The sequence below is a fragment of the Apteryx rowi genome, unplaced genomic scaffold, assembly GCF_003343035.1.
Source record: "Apteryx rowi isolate R43461 unplaced genomic scaffold, aptRow1 scaffold_28, whole genome shotgun sequence".
Taxonomy (NCBI): Eukaryota; Metazoa; Chordata; class Aves; order Apterygiformes; family Apterygidae; genus Apteryx; species Apteryx rowi.
In genome coordinates this window covers 169,339-176,506 of record NW_020449196.1, presented here as the reverse complement: position 1 = coordinate 176,506, position 7,168 = coordinate 169,339, and positions in this window count along the sequence as shown.

The following is a 7,168-nucleotide window of genomic DNA, read 5'->3' as shown; positions in this document are numbered from 1 at the left end:
GCGCGGCCGTCCCGCGCCCAGGGGCGGGGAGCGCGGAGCCGGCCCCGCCCGCGGCGCTCCGTGGAGCTGTTCAGCGCCCAGGTGCTGAGTCTCCCCCCGGCTCACGGAGGCTCCGGCGGCGGCGGCGCTCCCTTCCCACCGCTCCCGCGGGCGGCGATGGCTCCGGCGCCCAGCCGCCCCCTCCGGGCACTGTGAGCGCTCGCTCGCCCGCCCGGCCCGGCCCCCGGCGTGGATGCAGCAGCTCGAGGCGCCCCTGGCTCCGCGGGGGGACGCGGCAGGTAAAGCCCCCCCTTCCCCCTGCACCGCGCCCCCGCCCGCCCCACGGCCCGAGGGGCTCCCACCGACTCGAGCGCCCGAGCTGGCTGGCAGGCAGCGAGCACCGGGGGGGAAGCACGGGGAACAAAGCGGCGCAGTGCATCTGCTTTAAGTACTTTCGTTATTTTGATTTCCAGCGGGTGGGAAAGGGAAGAGAAGAGGCGGATGGCTTTAACTGCAAAAATCCGTGCTTAACTCTATAGAGAAAGAACGAAATGTCTTGCCTTACAAATCTCCARATGTATCAATCTGCTCTTGGAATACATGCTCACAGCAGACAGTCTTGTGGTTCAGCAGTGGAAAAAAAATAAAGGCAATATTTATCATACAGGTAGTGCTATAGCCAAGACTGCAAAATGGTTTCCTTGAGTACCCTCCTTAGCTGTAGTGCCTGCATGGATTTTGCACAAATTTCTTGTTTATTTTGGTGTAGATTCCTAGCCACACCAAAGAGCTGGGGCAAGAAGCAGAGGCTCAAGGCAGACTAGCATATATAGTCCCTGCAAATAGGTGTCAGAAAAGCAAGGAAGAAATGCCTATGTATTTAAGGCCAAATGACAAGTTGCATCCTACATGATTTCATTTACAGCCAACCATTGTGCTGCTCTGCCTGATGCTCCAAGCCTCCTCTCAGTGTTGGGTGATGAGCAGGGAAACGAGCATGCATATTGAACAAGCCTAATCTAGCAGCAAGTGTTCTTAACTGTTTGCATTATAGTCACTTCTGATGTCAAAGGGGTGGTGAGTATTTCTTAACTATCAAGAGATTGCATATTCTACACTAGAGAGAATAGGCTGTGGCTGTACTTATTGTGTTGATAATACAAGTTGACTTACAGTTTCTTGGAGAGTGGCATGGGAAGGGGGGGAACATGGAAAAAGAAAACTCAGCACTTTTGTTAGGTGTAGACAGTGAGAATTAAGTTTAACCTAGGAGAGTGCATGCAGCCAGACAAAAAAGCTCTGTTTCTGGTTCTTTGGTTTCTTGTCTATCAGCACAAACTAAGAGTACAAAATTACTTCCTTTGGACAACCAAATGCAATCCAGTTAACATACTCTTTACATTTCTCACTTATATCAAGAAAGAATTTCTTTGTGTGCAAGGCATCCCCCTCTCGCGCTGTTACTATTATGTATTAAACTAAAAAGGCAGAAAAGCAGTGACTGGGATCAGTACAGCTTTAAGCAAGCTGAGACTCACTTCAGTTCTCATGCTCTAGTCTGGGTAGAAATACTAATACTTAATATTTCTCTTCACTGAATTAACCTTTTTTGGTACTAAAGAATAAGGTCCATGCATATAGTTCAGTTCCAGGGGAGGAAGATGCATTTGATTTGTCTTACATAGGCTGGAGTTTGTGCTCCAGCATAGTTTGTGCTTTATTGTAATAAAAGCAAGTTGAACAGCTTGGATATCATCTCAATCCTTGCACATCCCACTACCCCTCCAGTGGGAACCTTGGACATGCAGGGCATAACATCAGGTCCTTAAAAGTAGCCTTTTAAAAATGAAGATAACTATTGTAATAGCACAACTAAAAAAATGAAATCAACTGATTAATTTGTGCATATGATTATATGCAAGGCAAGCTTTTTCCAGCAGAAATACATTTCCTGATGTGGCTCTTCCCCACCTCTGACTCTTAGTCTGTGCAAGACAGAAGCCTCAGAGTGTGCAGTCAGCTATGTGGGATTTAAGCCATGCTATGGAACTTTCCCCCCATGGGGAGCAATTAGTGTAGAGTGACAAGTCAACCATTTTGATCTCAGCACATCTAGCTGTTTAGTGATAACCACAGCATCCACTACCTAAACCACTCTGAATATCCAGCTGTGGAAGTTCCCTTCTAATTTAAGAGAACACTATTACACCTTAAAATAGGTCCTCATTTTTGGGTAGGAATGAAAGAGGCTTAATGTTAGAAAGGCACTGTGGACATTCCAGTTGTGTTTTCAGTTGCTGCTGCCTGCAATAGCCCTCAAGGAGCCACTAAAATATCAGCACAGCCAAGCCTCCAGCATGCTCTGACCACACCCCTACATTGCCATAATTCATAAACAGACTCTGCTTGCTGCCACATTAATATTTTTACGTGGTCAGTCAGGACAAAGACAAAGCTGCTTTGTGCTAATGAAGTCAGTACAGCATGCTTTTAATACAGTCAGTGATCTGGTCTTCCCAAAACATTTTTATAACTAAGGTCTTACTTCTGTTACCCCTTATGTTGCTCATGCTAGAGGCTACTGCAAATATTTTATGCTAATTTACATTTCAGCTTGGGCAATAAACAATCAGGGTTTTTTTTCTGATGTAGGATCCACTGTGACTTACCCTGTCCAATTATCATGCATTCAGCACAGTACAATAAATTAAGTCACAAGCTCTTCATGGAAGTGTTTATTTAAACCTCTATACTGTACTGAAGTCATGGAAATATTTCCATTACACTTAAGTAAAAGCCTACTTTTCAAACTTGGACTTATGCAAAAAGTGACCTGGGAATATTTTTAACATTAGAGCCGCTGTTATGATCACACTACACAGCAATGAAGTTAAGATACAGTATCCTTATAAGCACAATCAGTATAAGATGTTCTAGTTAAAATCAACAGGTGCTATGAAAAGCAGAGACTAGTGTTCCTTAACTGCTAGCTGTATAAGGGACAGTGAGAAGACATACCTTTATAAAAAAGAGCCAAGTTACCTGTGTTACCAGGGAAATCTGTTGTTTAAGATGCTGTTCCGTTCTTTCGATTGGGGCTGAGATGGCCTAGGTACTTTACACGACTCCACGAAGAAGAAAAAAATTTATGTATAGTGTCACTTTTCTGCTTGAGTTCTAGCAGTGCACAATAACTATAACTAGATTTTACTTATCACCATAAGCATCCTTAATTTGTTAGTATGATACACCCAACTCTACCCTTCAAAGACATTTAAGTATGCACAATGCAATAAACAGTTATTGAACATGGTGCTTCCCCTCCTGCAAGCAGGGGCCTGTTAACTTAAAAGGAGTAATCCCAATGACTTGCTCCAAGTAGCAAGTAATAGTCTGTTTTTGAAGGTATGGTTCCTAACTTGAGGAAATTTAACTGTTGATTTTAAGCATTTGTGGCAAGTTCTCCATAACACTCAAAAGTAAACAGAAGAAAGTTATAGCCACTCTCCAAGCACAATTGCTATAAACATGTACTTATGTATCAGAGGTCAAAGTCACTGTAAAATCTGGGAAAATGTTAGATTATGGTTGAGTTGTGCCATTGTTTCAAGAAGGAACAGTCCATAATTTGAGCTGACGATTTGTGCAGAAATACTTGTCTCCATTTTATTGTCTTGAACAACTAGCTTCTGGGAGACTTACAGTTTGGAGACAGTATCCCTGTAGAATGGCAATGYGTGCAAAACTTCCTCTTGAGCGAGTTCTACTCAACTTTGTTTCTACTGGTTGGGGTGGGGAATAAGGGCAGGGAGAGGATGGGATTGAGGGGAAGCCCTGTACTTAAGACTGTAGTTAGCCATCTGGAAGTCACCAGATTTTGATGATTCTTGGCTTAGTTATCCAAATACTGTCCTTTGGCTATATTGTCAGGGTCAATTACTCAGCTGTTACTCTACAAGCAGGGGGAATACTACCATGCTTTAATGAAGCAACCAGCAAACATTCTCTTAAGTCAAAGCAGGCACAAGCACCTTCATCATTATAAACAGTATGAGTGGAGGGGAGAGGGAGACTAAAGTCTCTCAGCTGTGAATCTTGTGCTAGAAGTTTGAGGTTTAGCAAGTATATTTAAAGAATTCAAAGCACTGTGTCAGCTGACCTAACTCTTCAATGGGAGTGGATGCCCAGGCAGCATGCCTGCTGTTCCTGTCTGTGCGATTATTTCCTCTGGCTGTTGGACTACTAGGCTTCATGTTAAGTTCTCACTCACCCACTATCATGTAAGATGTGCCTGAATCAGTATCTGGTCACAAGGAATGGACAAATCTTACTCTGTAGTTTTTCCCCAGGTTTCACTCCTGTTTTGAGATTTATCTGTGGCTGTCAAAAAGTTACAGGCAATACTTTATCCAACTCTTGCTACTTCTCAAACAATGCAGCTTGACAAAATGTGCAGATAAAGCCATCTGAAGTACCCCATATGAAACAAAGGGCCAACCCCTTTAGAAATTCTGAAATAGCCAGAATTCCTATTAGCTTCAGCTTAAGTTGGGTACACAGTGGTCTTTAGACTTCAGCCTAAAATCTCAGATAATACAAAACAATGCAGAAACATTGCAAAAACAAAATATCTATGCAGAACCAGTTTTCTACCCTTAAAAAGTTTAGCCTCAGTTTTATGCCTGTAAATAGAGACTATTCTTAGATTTGGAGGTAGGGAACAACTCAACTGACATGGGTTGAGTATCTTTGCTTTAGAAGGGCATTTACAGCATCCCAAATACAGATCAGACGAACATTCAGCTGGCATTCTAAAACATGGGAAACAATTCTAAAGTGCCCTTTGTTAACACTTCCAGAGCACCTGATAAAATTTGCACTTTAAAGACTAGCATCTGACCTGTAACAGTTCAGCTTAAAGTATAAGAACTCACAAGATTTGTCTAAGTTCTGTTTAGTTTTGAGATCATTCAAAACATTCTTCATATAATTAAAAGCACCTATTTACTCCATGGATAAGTTACCAGAGAATGGGTTACAGTTAGACAACATAAGCCAAGAGGTACTTCATATTCAACTCAGGACATTGAGGCTCAGACTTAGATCAGTCTTACAGGGAAAATATCTCAAGATGTACTACGAGTTCAGTGCAAACTTCACAGAGCATGTCCTGGCCATTGTTCTGGTTAGTTGAAGGCTGTTTTAAATAACACCTAGGGAGAAAGTTAACAGGTGTTTACAATACAATCCCAGAAACCCTTGTTCTCTTGCTCATTAAAAGGTACTGATTTGAACAGTATTCTGTTACTATTATATAAAATTTCAAAGTTTAAGCATATACAGCTCCTTAAATCTGAAAACTGAGCTAATGAATTCAAGACAAGTATTTCTTCTGTGATATTTAAATCTTCTGTCAATTACCCTAACTCAACCACAATCTATTTAGATATTAACAATAGCAAAAAACCTACAAACTGGCAAGTCATATCTGTCACTCAGAAGTATGCTAGCTTTTAATTTATTTTTAAAAACTGCATCAGGGGGAAGAGAGAATCACAGGATTCCATCTGTCCCTCTCTCGATTATTTCTGAAGTTAACATTTGATTTGTTTTTCTGAAAGAGCAGTGCTGCTGTTAAGATTATTAGAAATTGGCATACAGTTTCCTCATGCTGCTTAAGATCAGGTTTGCTTCCCAACTTTGGAGTTCAGAACCTTTGGTTTTTAGCTGTCAGTGGAAAAGAGATTACTCTAATGCTTCTTTGAGGAAAAGGAAACATCATGAGGAAGCAGGAGATAAGATGTAGAGGTAGAAGAGAAAAATAAATGAAGTTAGGCAAGGAAGAAGAAATCTACACAGTGCCTGGATGACACTTGGGAGGCTTAGAAATTGAAGACAAAGAGGAAGCAATGTCAGGGTCCAACAGCAATGCAGGCCTCAATATAAGGAGACAAATCAGGACAGAATACAGGTTAAATATAAATTTAGATTTACAAGGACTAAAACACATAGTCTAGAATGAAGATTAAGACTCCTTACTTGGTATTCTACTACATCATATACTCATATAGACACATCAGCATCTGACCACCTATCACCACTCTCCAGAATACAGAGATCTGCAGAGAACTTTATCTCTTTAAGGCCACATGACAGCTAGGGCAGAAAGTGAAAAAATCCATTCAGAGGGAGCTTTGCCACATTTAACCAGGAAAAAAGGTACTTAACCTGGCAGGCCATTTTGAATGCTGCTACCCACATGCACTTGTTATCCTTACTTTGCATCACACCATAGATGGGCCATCATCAGAACAGTACTTATTTACACTTTGCATCAAAATAACCTGGATAACTTCAAATTAATGGAATTTAATAGTTTTTACTATAAGTGCTTTCATTTAATGTAACATTACTATGCTGCAAGAGCTGCTGATTAATCCTCAACTTTTCAAAATAGACCTTCACATCACTATTGAAGCCACTATTTGTATGTCATGAATTATGCTAGCCTTCAGTACCTCTTCAGTTATTTGTCTATTTGATCACAGAAACAAGACCGATCAATGCTGTCATTCTGGACAAAGTCTGGTTCACTGAGCATGCAATGAACTTAAGATCCATGGTTTTCCTGCCAAGCCACTTACTTGCTATATTACCTGGGGCAAGACACTTCAAGCCCATCTAACTACTCAGTCTTGCCAGATTTATTCTACTCCTGTCAAAGCCACAAGTCCTCAGCTGTCCCAAGGGTTCAGCCTGGAAGAGCCGTATGTCTTGAGATAAGGAAAWGGCAGGGTGAGTCATGAATCCACTGATCATTGGACTGCTGCTCCCAGTTCCTTCCTGCTGTAAACTCCTTTAGAGGGAAGTTTACATTGGTGTCAAGACTAACCATATTAATTCTTCTAACTGGCAGTGACATAGGCCAGTAGTTTGCTTTACTGACACCAGATAATCATTGATCAAGTGACCGTTCCTTTACAACATGCAAACCTGCTTTTTCCATAGTTTTTGGGACAGACTTTAGTATCACATCTAATATGCCAAAATAAGATTCACAAAGCTCATCTGTCAAGAAAACATCCAAATAAGAGTGGTTAAGAGCTTTATTGCCACTGTATTCCTGTATTTGGAAAGAAGTTTCCCTGTTGCTTTGAAGCTAATTTCACACGGAGCCAGAAACCCTAGG